The sequence below is a fragment of the Schistocerca nitens genome, chromosome 9 (assembly GCF_023898315.1).
Source record: "Schistocerca nitens isolate TAMUIC-IGC-003100 chromosome 9, iqSchNite1.1, whole genome shotgun sequence".
Lineage (NCBI taxonomy): Eukaryota > Metazoa > Arthropoda > Insecta > Orthoptera > Acrididae > Schistocerca > Schistocerca nitens.
In genome coordinates, this window is record NC_064622.1 from 205,688,688 (window position 1) to 205,711,043 (window position 22,356).

General features: G+C 39.5%; 1 protein-coding gene across 3 annotated transcripts in view; it reads left to right on the forward strand.

Moving 5' to 3' along the window:
• The window catches only part of LOC126203904 (protein rhomboid-like), a 129,545-nt gene that overhangs the window by 25,107 nt on the left and 82,082 nt on the right, over window positions 1-22,356 (forward strand). The window lies entirely within an intron of this gene.

Consider the following 22,356-nt stretch of genomic DNA (forward strand, 5'->3'; position numbering starts at 1 on the left):
TATGTGTAGCTTATTGGGAATAGATAGCACTTCTTTAAATGTAACATATTATTGGTGAAATAATGGAAGTAAATCAGAATTTCTAGCTTAAACTGAAAGGTGGTCAGTTTCACACCAACACAACATTAATAATTCCAGTCTCTGATCCCTTCCGTGATGACCTCAGTGTAGACAACTGAATTATGTCTTGCCAAGAGTTATTACTCTAAACTGATTGATTTATTTTTATTTGGCTCCATTTGACTTCATTATCTACAGAGTGTGTACTTGGAACCCTGAACAAGTCATCCTAACCCAATGCCTTAAAATATTTAACCTACATGTTACAGTTTAAAATATGATTTGGTAAATACAATATTAATTTGGTACTTATAGTTACTTCAGTGTTTACATTTAGGTCTTAAAGTTTTTTAAATAATCTGTAATCAGAAAACTGCAGCACAGACACACAAAACATGATGCTTCCAATAATATATGTCTATCTGTTGTTTTATATTTAGGTATGATTGTTTGATGCAGATCTGCACGCTAGTGTATCTTGCACAAACCTCTGCATAACTATTGCAACCTACGTCCATTGAGCTTGCTTACTGCATTTAATCCTTGGTGTCTGCCTAGAATTTTTATTTCCTACCATTCCCCCCCCCCCCCCTCCTTCCCTCCATTGCAAATGGAGAAGCCCTTGAGGCCTCAGGATATGTCCTATCAACTGATTTCATCTTTTAGTAAAGTTGTACATAAATTTCTTGTATACCTAATTTGATTTAGTAGCTCATTATGTTATGTGTTTTAACCATTTAATCTTCAGCATTCTTTTGCAGCACCACATTTCAAAAGCTCGTATTCTCTTCTTGCGTGAACTGCCTATCATCTACATTGTAACTCTAAAATGTGAGCACATGTAATCAAACAGCATGCATTACTAGTGCCTCCACAGCCAGCCTAGAGAGGTCACCTCACAACTTGCACAGATGGCACAGCAAGTGCTGTGCCATGAGCACAACAGCCTAATAGAAGCCCAGCACACTGGGTCCTTCGTTTCACTTATGTTTACTTGTTTATTGTACACTCACCTACAAGACTGTGGGTCTCCTCATGTGGAAGCAGAATAAAACTTTGTTAGTGCTACTTCTGATGTGCTGTACAATGTTACAACATAACTGGTGACACATGCTGTATTCTACTCCCCACATTTCCTCTCTTTGGTTTGATATACAGCCAACATGTCAGTGGAAGAAGTACTTCAAGTTTTTGTTGAACAACAGCAAGTTCTCACCAACCCACAGTAGGCTCTCACAGTAGTGCTAAACAATTTGGCAGCCTCGTTGATGCTACAAGTTCCACCGCCATTGATGCAACCCCCACCCTTTTCCTCCATATTGTAATGATCTTTAAGACATAACTACTTAACTTGCATTAGCCTGTGGTTCATCAGTGTTGTGGATGCTGTGAATAATGAGAACATGATGAAAATTTCAAGTTGACAAATTATTTATTGAGATCAGCTGATCGACAGAACTAACATAAGTGCAGAACAACTGAAGAAACTGACTTCCCCCTGCGCAGCCTCACTACGTCACTTTAAATACAATTTTAACAATCCCTACCATTGTTAATTTATTAAAAAATGCAACTTACAATTAAAAACAATTTTATCTAAACTAACTGCTGTTACATTTGTACAGGTTATAAAATATAATGTCAAATAACATAATGTTTTTACCATCATCTTGGTTTTATGTGTGAAAATTAATTCACAATCTGACCCCAACAATTATTTTGATTTTACTTTACTTTCATAATTAGTGACTGTATGGATTTTATTGCTGACATTTGTTCAAAGTATACACATCGTGCTTCGTCAGATTACATAAATTAAATACACACATTTTCTCAAATGCTGGAATTTTGTAAATTTGGGTGGTGTAACTAACAAGAGGTAAATATCTGCTTAATTTACAAGAATCATTAATTACAATGAATTACATAAAAATGAATAATGAATGAAATGACATCATTGGATAATGATTGTTATTTTCATTTGAATTGTAATGAGGTTCTTGTGTTAGCAAATTTACAAAGTGCACTTATGGTCATCAGAAGCATTAGTTATTTATGCTAACATTTCCACAGCCTCTTAATATTTGTTGCTAAACATTTATTACTGTAATTTCACAATCTGATATTTAATTTGGCATATGCACATATTTTTGTTAATGACAACAATCTATTAACAATCATGAGAATGTATGTCATTCCAGAATATTCTATATGTATTTACAAAGAAGAATATGTTTTTTGGCAAACTGAACTGAATGATACCTATAAAAATACACATAAAAGGCCCTAGGAAGCACTAAATTGAACGATAAATACATGGATGCATATAAAAAAAAGTGGTACAGGACAGTTCATAATGATTTTGGCTATTGCATTATAGCATGATGATTCTGCAGAAGATTGGGATGCATATGAAAAGTTTCTTTGGCAACATTTTCAGGCTTTTGAAATTACCAACCCCAACTTGTGTAAGGCTTTATTTTTGTCATGGATTTCTCCTCATGTTTAGCACCTTTTGTGTCAGCTAGCTCCTCTTCAGGAACCTTCCAGTTTCTCTTTTGATGAAATTTGACAGTTGCTCTCTAATTGTCATTGCAAATGTACTAATGTTATTGCTGCTTGCAATGAGTTCTGCCATTGTCAAAAGTGGTCATAACAGTCATACAGAGCTTTGGCAGTGGAATTTATGGGCTTAGCTGTCAATGTCAGTTTGTTATTGAGGCCCACGGGAATTCGTATGCTGATTCGATCGTTTGTAATACCATAATATGCCTGGTTACTGATAGGGAAGTTTATGAACATGCTTTACAATGTTAAAATCCCTCTCTCACAGATGTTCTGAACATTGCTAAGTTTTTTGAAGTATCTGGGGCAGCAGGAAATCAATAGAAGCATGCTGTAAAATAGCCGCCATTGCTTCTTCTCCTCCTCAACCACTGTTGGTTAGCTCACGGGGGAACCACTGTTGGTTAGCTCATGGGGGGAGGGGGGAAGATGATGTTGCACTTGTGCAACCATGGCTTCCACACCACATGGGACATTGTTGTGCTACGCAGCAGCAGCCAGTGTCCGGAAGAAAAAGGGGGGGGGGGGATGTAATGTGTCTGTGTGCAGTTCTCAACCTCCTTCACCAGACATGAACATGGATGTGAACAGTGTTTCCCAAGTGATGGTAGTCTTAAATAAACTCTACATTGAAGATCATGTGATGAACAAGATGTTAAAAATACAAGTGAGCCTTAGCTCACCGGCATTGTTCCCTGTCTCTTGTCGATTGATGTGTTGCAACAAATAAGCATATGGGGACAGTTTTCTACTTCCATACTGTACAAAGCAGTTGTCTGGTCTTTGACCTTTCTGGTAGTGGATGATGCCAACACTGGAAACTTATTTGAGTTAGATGCCTTCAGAATATTTGGTTTCTCTATTTCTGAGGAAGTGCATCTGGTATTTGATTGAGGTCCAGACCAAAATTGGATGTGCTCTGTTCAGAATATTCCTCCCTGTTTTTGGAAGATTTGGGGTGTGTTACTCATTTCAAGGCTCACATCACAATGAAACTGACAGTGCACCCCCATTTGTTTGGCTGGCATTTTAATTGGATGCCAACAGTCATCCATTGTTATTGAGGCCACTGACACTGCATCATGTGCAGCTCTGTTGGCTTAGTGTCATGAAACCATGACCAGCTCCATCCATGCATGACCAATCTTGCACCAGAAAGCCCTCCACTCCTGCAGGGGCTTCTTCCAGCTGCACTGGGCCATTTCCACAGCCCCTGTTGCTGCCACCACACTCTTCTCTGCTGCTTCTATCACTGAGTTCCTGCCTGGATGTGGACATGGATACAGCACTATCATCACCAGTGCTCCCTTATTACCTCTCATGGAGCATTGGATGCCATCCCTTTTGGTGCCTGTACCATTTCAGACCATATTCTCCTGTGACATCATGACACCTACTCCAGCAGTCAACACCTGCCAACGAAGATACCAGCATCTCCACAGTGGACACTTTTCCCCAAGGGGAAAAAGGTGTTGTAACCAGTACAATGTGAGCAAGCATAATCAAAGAGCACATGATACAAGTGCCTCTACAGACAGCCTAGAGAAGTCACCTCATGACCCGGACAGATGGTGCAGCAAGTGCTGCGCCATGTGTACAACATCCCTATACGAGCATGGTGCGCTGGCCCTCAACCTCACTTACATTTACTTGTGTACTGTATGCCACCTATAGGACGGTATATTGTTGTGTTCTATAGTTATGAAACTTTGTACTGTTCTGTACTTTGTTGAGTGTTATTGGGGATATCTTCATGTGGAAGCAGAATAAAACTTGGTTGGTGCTACTTCTGATATTGTGTCTGTACAATGGTACAACAATCCACATCTCACTTCAGGAGAAGGCTACATTCCAGAAAAATACATCAACAAAGATATTCCTAACATTTATATTGATGTTAACATATTTCACTTTTTCAGAAGTGTTTTTCTTGCTATTGTCAGTCTGCATTTTATATCCTCTCTACCTTAGCAATCAGCAGTTATTTTGCTGCTCATATAGTGTCTCTTTTCCTAATACAATTTTTCCAGCATCAGTTTGTCTCCTGGAATGGACAAAAGCATGGTCAAACCAGAGAAGAATAGGACAATTCTGATGGAGCAGGACACAAAGTACAACTTACAGATGAAAATAAAAATGAGCTATGAAAACAAAGACGGGCTTATTGCAGGCAACAGTCATGAGAAGGGAATGCCAGCAGTAGTACAGGGGTGATTACTAACCATGCATAGTTGACAGAGAAAGGGAATTACTGGTAGAAGCTAATCTGTGGGAAATTCAGTTTGAGTTCCAAAGAAACATAAGAACATTCAAGTCAATGCTGGCCTTATGTCTTATCATAGAATACAGGTTTAATAAAGAAAAACTCCAATTATACCATTTGTATATTTAGAAAGAGCTTTACAACTGTAATAAACTTGTAGGAAATCAGGTATCCAGAACAACAATCAGAGGTGGGAGAATTAGCATCAACAATCATTCAGACACTTTAGCATGAGTCAGATACAAAGAACAAACTGAAATTACTCTTATATAGCAAAGAATAGAATATCACACCAAAGGAAACTAGTCTGAGATTGATGCATGCACAGTCAGTATTGCTTGGAATGAAGTCCCCACACAGCCTTTCCCTCCAATGCAGAACACTGGTGGGCAGACTTGGGAGTAGCAGTAGCACTTCCCAATCAATTGGTAGATCATGACCAACTGTGCAATTGCAGACCACCAAATGGAGCACAGCTGTATCATTTATGCATGATTGACTCTGTGTTGGTGCTCATCCTGCCTTAAGTGCCCATTCAGATATAGCAGGAACCTGATTGTAACAAGGGCTGTAGTCAATGTCATTCATTTGTGAGCAAGGCATTTCAGAGTCATTGATTTCCTTGAGAGGAGACTGATATAGAAATTCATGAGGTGTTGGGGGGGAGGGCATGACTGCTTGCAAAAGCTGAAATTCATCTGAGCAACATTTAAGTTGTCTTGCACCATCATTGGACCATTTGGAAGATAGGGGATCCCAGCACAGCATTGATTTTGTATATGACGTTGCCTCAACATCTCTCATTGCTGGAGCACGATTCATGAAAGGCAGAGCACTGGTGGAAATAACATTGGTAGGAGAGAGTGTTGCACTGATGTTGTCATTGAACTGCATTTGCTCAGAAGGCATTCTTTGAAGTCTGTGTATGTGATGTCTTGAGGAACTGCAAGGTTTCTCTGGTCCTGAGATGATGACCACTGGTGACTCCATCTGACTGACACAATCCAGAACACAGTGGATATGAGCCCAGCATGCTTCTTTCATGTTCTCTATTCTTCCATGTTGACTGCATCTAATACCAACGAAGTCCTCATCAGCATCTTGTTCAGATAAAGAAACTGTTTGTCCTCCCTAAAGGAATCACAAAAAACATTCATCAAACACTGAAGCTTCACCATATCCAGGAAAACTGCATGGATATGTCAGTTTGGCACTGATGGCAATTCTGCATGGCTTGTCGTATTTGTCTTCAACTGCAAACAGTCTTAGCATCTTACAACTCTTTTCTCTTGTTAATCAATGTTGCATGTAGAAAACAGTTTTCTCCAAGTAATTGTGTACTTCTTGTCTTCATGTCTTCATATTTCAAGTAATGTTAAGTACCCCCTAACCCTGGGCTGGTGTAGTGCTGGAAACTGCCATGCTGGAATGAAAATGTTTGGGCAGTTTGCCTGTAATGTGAGAAACTGCATCTCAACAGTCAGTTTTGTAAATTTGCCTTCTGTCAAGTAGGAAAAAGATGAAAATGCCACAGAAAGTCTGCTCCAAGCAATGTCTCATTGACCTTGACAATGGAGAAAGTCCAAGTGAAAGTTACAATGACACCTAAATCCACTGTGCAATCAGTTATGCTGTACAGTGTGATGGGTGTGTCATTTGCAGCTCATAGCTGTAGTGGAGATTCAAAAATTTGAGACAGAGTACCTGTCTGTGGAATGGTGCTCACCTACAAGCCTGGGTTTCTGAGGAAATATTGATTCATATTTTTGTCAAGAACATATAATCTGCAGCTGTTCTGGGAGATACAAGCAAAACTAATTTGGCTCACTCATCTTGGATGTAGATACTCTTGGACTTTGTCACATACGGAGTTTTAGTGTGGACAAGATACAAAGCATTTACGAGTATGACTCCTGAAACATGTATGAAACCAGTGGCAATGTGCTCTCACTCAGCTCTAGTTAGAACTCTGATCATTGTAGGCTGTGAGCTATCCTGCTACAAACAGTTGATGACTGTAATTCCTGTGAGGAGCATGTCGTTGACCTGCAGTGAAGCTGTTCTGTCTCTTCTTCTATGTTTGGTTCTCTTCGGTCACTCAATACCACATCAGGGAGCTTACTGTCCACCATCACTGTAAGTCATTGGTGGCACCATATTAGAGTGCAAAAGTCCAATCAGCCGCGAGTAGCCTGGAAACTTGTATGTGTGCAGGCACTTTACTTGACCATATAATCCATAGTGTGTGGTTCATCATTAGCGTCAGATCAATTACCTTGTGCAGATGCCTGTGCAACTGGGATGACATTCTGTCATCCAGCTTCTCAGAATAAATCATCTGCTGTATCTGTTGTTCAGGTGATGTGGACAAACATGATAGTAAGGCAACCTTTACTGCATCAAATTTTCCTGTGACTGAAGTTGACACAGTCACATCACTAATTAGGATTGTATAGTCATAAAAAATGCATAATAAGGTGGAAAACTTTAATACAATGTTTAGGACATCATAGCTAGCCAGAATAGTCTCTGCAATAGCAAAGCCGTGTCCTTGGATGCTCCAGTTGAAACTAAGATAACTTCGGTGGCAGATGTTGGGGTGCTGAGGCATCACAGAAAACATGTTCATATTGCAGTAGGTTATGTGATGTGAGAGTGTTGGCATATGGAACCCCACTGACCGTGCACAGCACGGGGATAAAACCAAAAATCTTCTCGCGTAACCCAGCCGGGTGAGCTGCAGTTCATGGGAGAAACAGATTCGACTGCATTGTTCTTAGTGCACAAAGGACCAGATGGTGGGCATTGTAGTGATGCCACAAACTTGGATGAAAACAAAAATTGGTAAGATGAACACTGTCTTGTACTCAGGTACAGCTTGGTATCAATTGAAAAGTACAGTTGCTCCATGTGAATGTCATCATTTGCAAGAGGTGAAACATAGTCTCTTTCAAATATCCCTAAATACATTGTTGTTCCATATCATTCACTACACACTGAGGTCTATTGAGAAAATCACCATGCTGGTAGATGTTACACACAACCTTTTTTTGATGGAATGATCTGTTGTTCCGGAGAACCAATCCATTGCATATTTAGATGTAACTGAAAAATCAATGTGCTTGTTGTGGGTCACCACTGTAGGAGAACAGTACAATCAGGTACTCAGAATAACACTCATGGATGAGTGAGTGAAATTGTGATACTTTATTAGTACTGGTATGGACAGACATAGACACGCTAGTATAAGTCAGATAAAAAGAACAGACTGAAGTTACTCACACATAGCAAAGATGACACATCACACCAAGGGAAACTGGCCACTCTAAGGTCAGTGTGTGCATAATAAATATTGATCAGTCTAAAATCCCCACACACTAGTTGAAATTCTGAAGTTATAAAGGATAAAAGAGATCAAAATAAAATCTATAGCTTGTAGATAAACCAGTAGTCATAAAACTCAGAGGACATGGAATCAGCTTGTGAGAAGGGAGGAGGCAGGATTAATCTCTCATAGATAGCAAAGGACTTGGAAGATCAGTAGAGAGGTATTAAAACAGCCTTTCTACCCCCATTACACTGGAAAATGGAATGAGAAGCAGAACTAATATGTGGTACAAAGGGAAGTAGGCTCTGCTGGAGAACATGGATGCAGATGTAGAATGGAATGGATATTGTTGTTAGAAATAAACAATTTTTACAGCCTTCAGTTGCAAGGTAATTTTTACTCGTTTACCTAGGTTTCGATTCCAGTAATGGAATCTTCTTCAGAACAAAAAATTAAATTATTATGAGAGCCAAACACTGGCCATGTCACAGATTAAAAATTAAAACAATAAAGATGCATAATCATAAGGTTATGTCTGTCAAAATTAAAACCATTGAGGCGAACGTAGACGAAACTACGCCGGCCAGAAATAAGGACTAACTTGACAGTTAGTCCTTATTTCTAGTCGGCGTAGCTTCGTCTACGTTCGCCTCAATGGTTTTAATTTTGAGAGACATAACCTTATGATTATGCGTCTTTATTGTTTTAATTTTTAATCTGTGACATGGCCAGTGTCTGGCTCTCATAATAATTTAATTTTTTGTTCTGAAGAAGATTCCATTACTGGAATCGAAACCTAGGTAAACGAGTAAAAATTACCTTGCAACTGAAGGCTGTAAAAATTGTTTATTTCTATACATATACAGTTGCTGACGTGCTGCAATATGTTAAAGATTTGTAAAGATGTTGTTGTTGTTGTGGTCTTCAGTCCTGAGAATGAATCAATGCAGCTCTCCACACTACTCTATCCTGTGAAAGCTTCTTCATCTCCCAATACGTACTGCAGCCTACATCCTTCTGAATCTGTTTAGTGTATTCATCTCTTGGGCTCCCTCTATGATTTTTACCCTCCACGCTGCCCTCCAATACTAAATTGCTGACCCCTTGATGCCTCAGAACATGTCCTACCAACCGATCCCTTCTTCTAGTCAAGTTGTGCCACAAACTCCTCTTCTTCCCAATCCTATTCAATACCTCCTCGTTAGTTATATGATCTACCCATCTAATCTTCAGCATTCTTCTGTAGCACCACATTTCAAAAGCTTCTATTCTCTTCTTGTCAAAACTATTTATCGACCATGTTTCACTTCCATACATGGGTACACTCCATACAAATACTTTCAGAAACAACTTCCTGACACTTAAATCTATACTCGATGTTAACAAACTTCTCTTCTTCAGAAACGCTTTTCTTGCCATCGCCAGTCTACATTTTATATCCTCTCTACTTTGACCATCATCAGTTATTATGCTCCCCAAATAGCAAAACTCCTTTACTACTTTAAGTGTCTCATTTCCTAATCTAATTCCCTCAGCATCACCCGACTTAATTCGTCTACATTCCGTTATCCTCGTTTCGCTTTTGTTGATGTTCATCTTATATCCTCCTTTCAACACACTGTCCATTCCATTCAAATACTCTTCCACGTCCTTTGCTGTCTCAGACAGAATTACAATGTCATCGGCGAACCTCAACGTTTTTATTTCTTCTCCATGGACTTTAATACCTACTCCGAATTTTTCTTTTGTTTTCTTTACTGCTTGCTCAATATACAGATTGAATAACATCGGGGAGAGGTTACAATCCTGTCTCACTCCCTTCCCAACCACTGCTTCCCTTTCATGCCCCTCGACTCTTATAACTGCCATCTGGTTTCTGTACAAATTGTAAATAGCCTTTCGCTCCCTGTAGTTTACCCCTGCCACCTTCAGAATTTGAAAGAGAGTATTCCAGTCAACATTGTCAAAAGCTTTCTCCAAGTCTACAAATGCTAGAAACGTAGGTTTGCCTTTTCTTAATCTAGCTTCTAAGATAAGTCATAGTGTCAGTATTGCCTCACGTGTTCCCATATTTCTACGGAATCCAAACTGATCTTCCCCGAGGTCAGCTTCTACCAGTTTTTCCATTCGTCTGTAAAGAATTTGCATTAGTATTTTGCAGCTGTGATTTATTAAACTGATAGTTCAGTAATTTTCACATCTGACAACGCCTGCTTTCTTTGGGATTGGAATTATTATATTCTTCTTGAAGTCTGAGGGTATTTCACCTGTCTCATACATTTTGCTCACCAGATGGTAGAGTTTCATCAGGACTGGCTCTCCCAAGGCTGTCAGTAGTTCTACTGGAATGTTGTCTACTCCTGGGGCCTTGTTTCGACTCAGGTCTTTCAGTGCTCTGTCAAACTCTTCACGCAGTATCTTATCTCCCATTTCGTCTTCATCTACATCCTCTTCCATTTCCATAATATAGTCCTCAAGTACATTGCCCTTGTATAAACCCTCTATATACTCCTTCCATCTTTCTGCTTTCCCTTCTTTGCTTAGAACTGGGTTTCCACATGAGTTCTTCATATTCATACAAGTGGTTCTCTTTGCTCCAAAGGTCTCTTTAATTTTCCTGTGGTCAGTATCTATCTTACCCCTAGTGAGATAAGCCTCTACACCAAGCGAGGTGGCGCAGTGGTTAGACACTGGACTCGCATTCGGGAGGACGGCGGTTCAATTCCGCGTCCGGCCATCCTGATTTAGGTTTTCTGTGATTTCCCTAAATCGCTCCAGGCAAATGCCGGAATGGTTCCTTTCAAAGGGCACAGTCGACTTCCTTCCCTGTCCTTCCCTAATCCGATGAGACCGATGACCTCGCTGTCTGGTCTCCTTCCCCAAAACAACCAACCAACCAATAAGCCTCTACATCCTTATATTTGTCCTCTAGCCATCCCTGCTTACCCATTTTGCACTTCCTGTTGATCTCATTTTTGAGACGTTTTTATTCCTTTTTGCCTGCTTCATTTACTGCATTTTTATATTTTCTCCTTTCAGCAATTAAATTCAATATTTCTTCTGTTACCCAAGGATTTCTACTGGCCCACATCTTTTTATGTACTTGATCCTCTGCTGCCTTCACTATTTCATCCCTCAAAGCTACCCATTCTTCTTCTACTGTATTTCTTTCCCCCATTCCTGTCAATTGTTCCCTTATGCTCTCCCTGAAACTCTGTACAACCTCTGGTTTAGTCCGTTTATCCAGGTCTCATCTCCATAAATTCCCACCTTTTTGCAGTTTCTTCAGTTTTAATCTACAGCTCATAACCAATAGATTGTGGTCAGAGTCCACATCTGCCCCTGGGAATGTCTTACAATTTAAAACCTGGTTCCTAAATCTCTGACTTACCATTATATAATCTATCTGAAAACTGTCAATATCTCCAGGCTTCTTCCATGTATACAAACTCCTTTTATGATTCTTGAACCAAGTGTTAGCTATGATTAAGTTGTACTCTGTGCAAAATTCTACCAGGCGGCTTCCTCTTTCATTTCTTCCCCCGAATCCATATTCACCTACTACATTTCCTTCTCTTCCTTTTCCTACTTTCGAATTCCAGTCACCCATGACTATTAAATTTTCGTCTCCTTTCACTATCTGAATAATTTCTTTTCTCTCATCATACATTTATTCAATTTCTTCATCATCTGCAGAGCTAGTTGGCATATACACTTGTACTACTGTCATAGGCATGGCTTCGTGTCCATCTTGGCCACAATAAAGCGTTCACTATGTTGTTTGTGGTAGCTTACCCGAACTCCTATTTTTTTTATTCATTATTAAACCTACTCCTGCATTACCCCTATTTGATTTTGTATTTATAACCCTGTACTCACCTGACCAAAAGTCTTGTTCCTCCTGCCACTGAACTTTGCTAATTCCCACTATATCTAACTTTAATCTATCCATTTCCCTTTTTAAATTTTCTAATCTACCTGCCCAATTAAGGGATCTGACATTCCACGTTCCGATCTGTAGAATGCCAGTTTTCTTTCTCCTGATAACGACATCCTCCTGAGTAGTCCCTGCTCGGAGATCTGAATGGGGGACTATATTACCTCCGGAATATTTTATCCAAGAGCACGCCATCATCATTTATCCATGCAGTAAAGCTGCATGCCCTCGGGAAAAATTACGGCTGTAGTTTCCCCTTTCTTTCAGCCGTTCGCAGTGCCATCACAGCAAGGCCGTTTTGGTTAATTGTTACAAGTCCAGATCAGTCAATCATCCCAACTGTTGCCCCTGCAACTATTGAAAAGGTTGCTGCCCCTCTTCAGGAACCATACATTTGTCTGGCCTCTCAACAGATACCCCTCCATTGTGGTTGCACCTACGGTACGGCTATCTGTATCGCTGAGGCACGCAAGCCTCCCCACCAACGGCAAGGTCTATGGTTCATGGGGGGGGGGGGGGGGGGGAAAGGGGGGGGGGGATGGAATGGATAATGTCTTGCAAAGATGTTTTAAGGTGATCAAGGGTAATGGAGTATAGTCGAAGTGAGTCAGATGATGATGAGGAACTTTTATTAGGAACAGAAATGCTGGAAAAAAAAAACAGACAAATTTTGCTATTTCAGCAGCAAAATAATATACAACTGTCAAAGCAAAGCAGATATAAAAAGCAGACTGTCAAGAAAAAATTCAACAATGGAAAATCCAGGATGGAATGTAATACTATTATGGAAAGGGTAGTTGCTACTCACCATATAGCAGAGATGCTGAATTGCAGATAGGCACAAAAGAAAAGACTGTCAGAAAATGACTTTTCGGCCAACAAGGCCTTTGTTGGAGATAGAACACACACACACACACACACACACACACACACACAAATGCAACTCACACACACACTACCATAATCTCTGGCTGCTGAGACCACACTGCAAACAGCAGCACATGATGGGAGATGCAACCGGGTGGGGCAGTAAGGAGGAGGCTGGGGTGAGGAGGGGGAGGGATTTCAGGATAGGAGTGGGTGATAGTAAAGTGCTGCTTGTGGGAGCAAACAGGGATGAAGTGAAGATACAGTAGTGCAGATAGGTGCAGTCAGGAAGTTAGACAGAGGGTACAGGAGGGTTAGTGGAAAAGGAGAAAGGTAAAAAGACTGTGGGTTTGTTGGTGAAACAGAGGGCTGTGTATTGATCAATTGGCAACAGGGAAGCCACTAGAGGGTAAGGACAAAGACTAACAAAGGTTGAGAACAGATGCATTACAGGAACATAACATATATTGCAGGGAGAGATCCCACCTGTGCAATTCAGAAAAGCTGGTGTTGGTGCGAAGGATCCAGATGGCATAGGCTATGAAGCAGTCATTGAAATGCACCCTTGCCACCAATGGGCATTGTATCTGTAGTTATGAGTTGTCCCTCTCTAAATACAGCAAGGGTCTCTCTGAGGCCTTCACAGACCATAATTACCCTCCCAATCTTGTAGAAAAACAGATCTCACATACCTTATCTCTACAGTCACCCACCACCTCCCAAAGTCCCACCATCTGGCCACAGAGGAGCATTCACCTCATGACTCAATACCAACCAGAACTGGAGCAACTGAATCACATTCACCACCAAGGTGCCTCTTGCCATGCCTTGAAATGAGGAATGTCCTACCCACTATCCTTCCCACTGCTCCCACAGTGGTATTCCGCCGCCCACTGATCCTAGATAATATCCTGATTCATCCCTACACAACTCCTGCTCCCAACCCTGTGCCTCATGGCTCATATATACATCCATATCTGTCCTATATGAGAGTGCTGTCTTATTACACTGATCTCTGTCTGAAAGTATGGTGTCAGCTGGAAAGGTGACATGTTTATAGCAAGCACTGACTTTTAAGCCTCAGTTTCATTGTTTCCAATTTTATTCCTGTGGATGCTTTATGCTATTGCTTAATGAGTTTTGAGGAAGTGTGGCTTCTATTTGCTGACTTTTGTATTGAATCCCGTAGTCTTGTTTCTGAAAAGATTAAGAAGTTCTGTTTCAAAATATTACTTGGCATTACAACTTATTTACACTACTGGCCATTAAAATTGCTACACCACGAAGATGACGTGCTACAGGCATGAAATTTAACTGACAGGAATAAGATGCTGTGATATGCAAATGATTGGCTTTTCAGAGCATTCACACAAGGTTGGTGCCAGTGGTGACACCTACAACATGCTGACATGATGGAAGTTTCCAACCAATTTCTCATACACAAACAGCGGTTGACCGGCATTGGCTGGTGAAATGTTGTTGTGATGCCTCGTGTAAGGAGGAGAAATGCGTACCATCACGTTTCCGACTTTGATAAAGGTCGGATTGTAGCTTATCGCAGTTGCGGTTTATCGTATTGTGACATTGCTGCTCACGTTGGTCGAGATCCAATGACTGTTAGCAGAATATGGAATCGGTGGGTTCAGGAGGGTACTATGGAACGCCGTGCAGGATCCCAATAGCCTCATATCACTAGCAGTCAAGATGACAGGCATCTTATCCGCATGGAGGTAACGGATCGTGCATCCACATCTTGATCCGTGAGTCAACAGATGGGGACATGTGCAAGACAACAACCATCTGCACGAACAGTTCGACAACATTTGCAGCAGCATAGACTATCAGCTCAGAGAACGTGGCTGTGGTTACCCATGTCGCTGCATCACAGACAGGAGCGCCTGCGATGGTGTACTCAATGACAAACCTGGGGGCACGAATGACAAAACGTCATTTTTTTGGATGAATACAGGTTCTGTTTACAGCATCATGATGGTCGCATCCATGTTTGGCGACATCGCAGTGAACGTACATGGGAGTGCATATTCGTCATCGCCATACTGGCGTATCACCCGGCGTGATGGTATGGGGTGCCATTGGTTACACTTCTCGGTCACCTCTTGTTCACATTGACGGAACTTTGAACAGTGGACGTTACATTTCAGATGTGTTACGACATGTGGCTCTACCATTCATTTAATCCCTGTGAAATCCTACATTTCAGCAGGATAATGCACGACTGCATGTTGGAGGTCCTGTACGGGCCTTTCTGGATACAGAAAATGTTTGACTGCTGCCCTGGTCAGCACATTCTCTAGATCTCTCACCAATTGAAAACATCTGGTCAGTGGTGCCCGAGCAACTGGCTCGTCGCAATATGCCAGTCACTACTCTTGATGAACTGTGGTATCGTGTTGAAGCTGCATGGGCAGCTGTACCTGTACACGTCATCCAAGCTCTGTTTGACTCAATGCCCAGGTGTATCAAGGCCGTTATTACAGCCAGAGGTGGTTGTTCTGGATACTGATTTCTCAGGATCTATGAACCCAAATTGGGTGAAAATGTAATCACATGTTAGCTCTAGTATAATATATTTGTCCAATGAATACCTGTTTATCATCTAGATTTCTTCTTGGTGTAGCAATTTTAATGGCCAATAGTGTAGATTCTCATCTCTTACTAATTTCATTTCAATATTCTGATGCCTTTCTGCCAACTTACTAACACCTATCACATTTCTGTCTACTTGCATCCAATTCATTGCTGGTTTATTTTGCCATCTCTGGACCTGAGATGCTGCGAATCATAGTTTCCTGATTTTCCATTATGCTGGCTCATTTCACCAGGTGCCAGGCCCTCAAATCTACATTCTTGGTGTCAGTCTCTGTCACAAAAGTTCCTATTACCCCTTAGAAAATTATCATTGGATGTGTTCCTGTTACCGTTTCCATCAGAAAAACTGCTGTTTGCTTTCCGTTGATAACTTCCCAGATGTCTTTCATATTAATCACTCAGACTGTTGCTATGATTTCCACTCCAAAAACTATTTGTCTGGTTACTTGGCCGGTTAAATGTCAACGCCCGTTCTAATTTTTCTACAACATCCAAAAATTCATCTATTGAGTTGCTAGGACTTTGCACTAGATCCCGTTGCAAATTTTCCAGTAACCACCTTTTCAAACATTGTAATTTCGGAAAGCAATCCCAATGGACATTTCACATGCATTAATCTTGCAAGTTTATGTTTACAGAATTCCTGCATCAACCTGTTATTGTATATAAATGTTGGCCCATTCAGAAACTCAATTTGGAGTCGTGTTTGCTTTGCTTCACTCCAGAACTTGTTCAGGAAACTGCTTTCAAATATTTCGTAGGTAGTGAATGTATCACTGTGTATATTTGCCCATGATTGCGGCTCATCTTCAAAATTTCTTTTCACGAATTTCATCTTCACCTCATTGGACATTTCCCTTATTAAACCAACCCCACATGCTGCTAGAAAATTTACTGGATGATATTTCCTGTCATCTCCAAAGCATCTGACCAATCCTGAGTTCATCCATGGAACACTGATTGCTGTAAAGGTTTTTTAATGCACAGCTAAAGAATTCATTTCGCTTTTCATTTCATTGATTTGTTTTTTAAATTCACTATTTTCAATTTTAATGCCAGATTATACTTGTTCCTTTATTTTATTTACTTCTTTCTCCCCTTTACCTATTTGAACGGATAAGTTGCTAATAGCTTCTGTTGTCTCAGGCATTAGAGCATCTTGCCTAACCATACAATTTCTTATGTTGCCTCCCAGATCTGCCTGCAACTTCTCCAACTTATCTCTGAAAATTTTCTCTGCTTGATCTACCTTAGATTCAAGTATCCCAACTTCATCAGAAATTTTGCCCATTTCATCCTGAATGGTTTTTAATTTTCCATCTATCAATTCCTTAACTCCACTAGCAATTTTACCTACTTTGTCTTTACAACTGAAGCTGGTTCAGATTGAACTGAATCAATTTTTAAATTTACATCACCCATATTGGTTTTAACAGAATCACGTTTGGATCTCATATTGGTTTTAATAGAATCAAATTTGGATTTCAATGATCTTATCATTTGCATTAATTGCAACATCATGTCTCCCCCAAATTCATCTTTCTTGCCTGATTTTGGACTATTTGCGCTACTAAAGTCACCATTGAACATGCTTTCTCACTCTGACTTCGGGCTAAGTGGCTCGCTTGTATTTTCGGACCCACACAATCTGGCCGACTGCTTAATATAAGTGAGGTCTATTATTGGAGATTGAACTACAGTATCACCCATAATCTTGCTATCAGTGCAGGACTTAGCTTTGTCATGCTGGATTCTTCTGCCATGGCATTGCTGCTGATGTCGTATCGAAACCGACACTGAAGATCTTGTAGCCTCTGCTGTGGTACTGCAACTGCTGCTGCACAATGAATCACCATTGAAGATGCCACTGCTGGCTGGAACCATGTGCTTTCAGTGTCACCTCTTCTTCTGCATCACTTTTTTTTATCAATCCTAACCAGTGCTAAAACTTGGTGCACACAACTGTTGCAAAATTTGTAGCTCGGAGCCACCATGCAAACTGCCCAAACTGCCACAGACTTGGGACCTAGGTCACAGAATGTCGTTAACTTGAGAATTACAATTGTAATTTCACAACTATTAAAAAAACCTAATATTCGGTCCTGAACCAATCTCACATTTAACTTTTGCGAGAGGTCTCACCTGTTGAAGTTCAGATAATACTTTTGGAAACAGCTTGCAGAATTCAGATCCAATTATAATCTTTCCAGAGTTCATATTCCTCAAGTAACAGTTTCCAAAATCCAATCCTGTTCCAATACTTTGCAGGATTCTTATCCCTCAATTCCAAATTACTATCCCAGATGAGCCCCCAGTTGTGAGCTTACACCCCAAAGATGTTCGGGGGCACATGCGGTTCCTCTTCATCAAAATGTCTTGGCTCGAACTCGTCTAGAGGTTAAATCACATGTGTTGCATTACACGGCCTAACTTAGACACTTGTGACCCTTTGGTTAAATTGTACGGCTGATGGAAAGTTTGTGAAATTGTTTGAAACAAAGTTAATGTAACATATAATAACAGTAATAATAATATCTGGAACTAAATTAATGACCCATAAATGATGAGGGCCACACTGTTGCAATTTGGTTAGAATAATGTTTATTCAGAAAGAAAACTAATAGCAAAAGTGGTTGTTTGTAGAATTACTATCACACTCAAGCACATATCCATTTGACACAGTTCAATGATTGCCAGTCTCAATGCGAAACACAAGTCCAATACTCCACCTTGATACTGACTCAAAAAGTTAGAGTTCACACCAGGCGTTCAGCTACTGATCGCTCAGAGACTATGTCCCACAATATCACATAATGCAAAATTTTCTAAGTCATTTCACTTCCTACCTGCCTAAAGACCGACTGTGTGCTCTTGCATCTCAATCCAAACTATACCCTTTGGTGTCACCAGCTAAACTGTCCCTCTGCCTGTCCCCAACAGTGTTTCCCATGCGCTGAATATCCTCACTCAACTGACTAGGGCAGCTGCCTTTTCTGAAGCCATCCATCTGATTGGCTACAGCTTATTCTAAATTATTTCACATTTTAACATATTTAAAAAATCAAAGCTTGACCACTTTCACTTTCTAAATAAAGTAACAATAATATCCATTACATAATAAAAATCAAATTCTTTTACATAAAACCAATACAATTTCCTTCTTAACTTTGAATGTCATGGTCAGTAGCCTTGTACCAATGTGCTTTCTGATAAATAAATAAAGAACAAAAGCAAATATCATGCACTAAACTTTACAACAAATATTCTATTACCTAATGATTCAATAAGGTGTCATGATGTTATTGTTCAGTCTGTTCTGTGTGGAGGAAATGGTGATCTGATGGTTAACTGAAAATACTGATAATTTAAATGTACTATATCTTTTAAACAAATAAAGTTACAGAGTTCATATTTATAATGTTTGTCATTTTAATGACGTGCTTCTATATGAAATGTTGATTGCTAAGATCAACTAAAGCATTCAGACTTTGCCATTTAGGTCTTTGTTACAAAACTTGCGAATTTCACTTTAACAGTAAATCCTAAACTATTATAGATATGATCAATATTCAAGTTTTATTGGGATCAACATGAAAGTTTATGAAGGATGGTAGATTAAAATTACTGTGGCTTCATTCCCTACATTACAATAGGATTAAATAGTTTCCATAAATGTTTCCCTGTATCTCCAATCTTAGGTTCACCATATTTAACACTGCTACATCTCCCTGACCACAAACCAAGCATTACAATAGAATTAAATAGTTTCCATAAATGTTTCCCTGTATCTCCAATCTTAGGTTCACCATATTTAACACTGCTACATCTCCCTGACCACAAACCAATCTACTGGGTTTCCCCATGATGTAGGTTCTCGTCTGCCTCACTCGCACACTACACAACTTAGGTCTCAATAGACAATAGATGCCTGTGAGTTTCCCCATCTCGTGGTGAATCTGCACCATTTGTGGCTCACGGTCTTGGATGACAGGGTGCGTTTCACAATTCCTGTTGGCTGACTCTTTTGGCCATATATTTAAATTAGGGCACAATGCACATTAACTCACAAACCTCCACTTCATAACATGTTGGTGTGCCATATGTTATGAAGTAGCACCCAAATTTATAACACACAAATTTATAATACAATAACATAAATATCCTAAGCACCAGATCAAAAGTGTAATTTTTGTAGTGGTGTTGATGCAGCACCATTTAAATTTAAAGAAACTTATATCTAACATAAATTATGAATTGTGGCATATTAATTAAATGCCAAATAAAATTGAACATTTATCAAAATCAACTATCTATTGAAATGCTGTAGAAGTATCAGTGCCACTGCGCTCATTTTCACAGAAACTTTTTGTCACAACAGAGACTCCAGTGGCCCTCCACAGATTCGAAGCCAAGTACCCCACCGAAATTCTGTATGGCTCTGCATTCCATCACCAATGTTTTTTGGGAACAAATCTGTTGAAATACTAATTGGGTGTAGATACCAGAAGATGAACACTTTCTAAAACCATCCAGGATCTGCACTGAACACTTCTCCCAGCGGAATCGATACAGACAGATCTAAACTACACAGTAAACAATTGATTTACAGTGTTTGCAAGATGCTCATAAAGTCTTCAATGATTCTGACACTTTGTTCAAATCCCACTAGAGACATGCAAATTGTGACAGATTCACAACCGACTTCATCAGCAAATTAATATATTCTTTTAATTTAAACAACTCCATTACACTCAAAACTGACAACAAAAATGAACAAATCTCTCCCCTTGTTTAATTCTGTGCAGTGAAGCTGCGTACACCAAACAATACTCCATACAACAATGAATTATTCCCCCAAAATATTCTCAGGCAAGTAGATAAACATACTTCTGTCTTCATAGGTACGCATTATTATTAATTTTCATTTTCCAAATTTCTCTGATCTCCATGCAGGCAAATTGGCATGACCATAACTTATAATATGGATTTGACAACAAACATAAAACCATCCAAAAATGTAAGCCTAATATGTATATACACATAAATATATCCATTACGTACCCCAAAAACCTAATTTATATGCATACTGTGTACCGATTTTTGACATGATACTGTTCACCAAATAATTGAGTTCTCCAACCTCCTCACGCACAAACGTGCATCTAAACTATCTCTTTATAATTGCACAGACCTTGTACCAAAAAACACCCTTATGTGATGTGACAACAAACAAGCTACATAACTCCTGAAATAAAATACTGCAAATTACCCCTCCAAACTTGTCACATATATTGTTCTCTTCATCATAACCAGTGTAATTAAGGTGTGCACAATCTGGTTTTCCCCTGTCAAAAGATTCTTAAATCTTACTTTCCTCCAAGCACCTTCCCACACAGTGAAGTGAAGTTTTATATTTACATAAAAATCTGTTCCCAGTACCACATCTTTTACAAGTCCATTCACTACAAAACACGCTATACTAAAATGATTCTGCTCGCATTTGAATTCCAAGAGCACTTCTTGCCTTATAGGCTTATTTAAACCGCCAACTGCCATTTTAATTTTTACACTATTTACAGCAGTAATACTGATTTCTTATTCTTTACACTATGTACAAAACCTACTGATACAGTACTTCTGGAATTGAGCAGCGTATCTACTTTCTCATCATTTACTTTAATTACAATGATAGGCTGCACATTAACCATTTCTTTTTGCTCCAAACACTCATCCCTCAATAAATCATTCTCTATGTCTTGTCCCTACTCTTCCATCTCTGGAGTACACATATCCAGTTTGATCCACCTCTCAATTTCATACTTGTCCCAAAATAATTCATTCAATGCTTCTTTCACTCCAATTTCATTTTTTCTCCTTTCTAGATCTTTCACTATCTAAAACTTCTCTTGAGTCCTCAAATGAGGAAATAATGATCATAATGTTCTACTGAAACATCGCCAATCAGTTACAGTAAAATCACATTCCTCCTTAAGATACGATTCTATCCAAATATCACTTTCTATATTAGAACCAAACTCACTGTATTCTCCCTTTTTTATCAACATTAGTATCTATATCATTATCATGAAATAAAGCATTACTTTCTACTTCCACATCATTACAAACACCTTCACAAACAGCACTTCCAACAGCCGCATATACATCATACAACTCAATACATAAAACCTCATTTACCTCCTTTGACAAATCACCAATATAAGAACCATTCATAGTTTCACCATCAGCTACCATTACACCACATAAACTGCAGCTATAGCATCATGCAATTTTAGAATCAACAGTACCATTAAATTCCACTGTGTTTTGATTTAAACCTGAGCATAATACCTTTCCCTCCCTACATATTCCTGCACCACATTAATTTCAAATCACACATCAAAATCAGATCCACATTCATTCTCAGAGAAACATTCAAGATCCACAGATCCATCCAGACTTTCAGGTTCACCTCCATTAGAAGAAAGATACACACAGACTCCTTCATCTGAAGAATCAATACCAGCAACTTCAACTTTCATAACTTCAGCACATCAAACATCATTGCTACCTTCCTTCAAAAATAATTCACCAATATCTGCCAATACACAGACAAATTCATCAACAGCTGATGAGACTAATGCTACACCACCCTTATTAACCTCCTTAACAACCTTCACCATCACAATACCACCTGAAACATCATCACCTTCATCACTATAATCATTA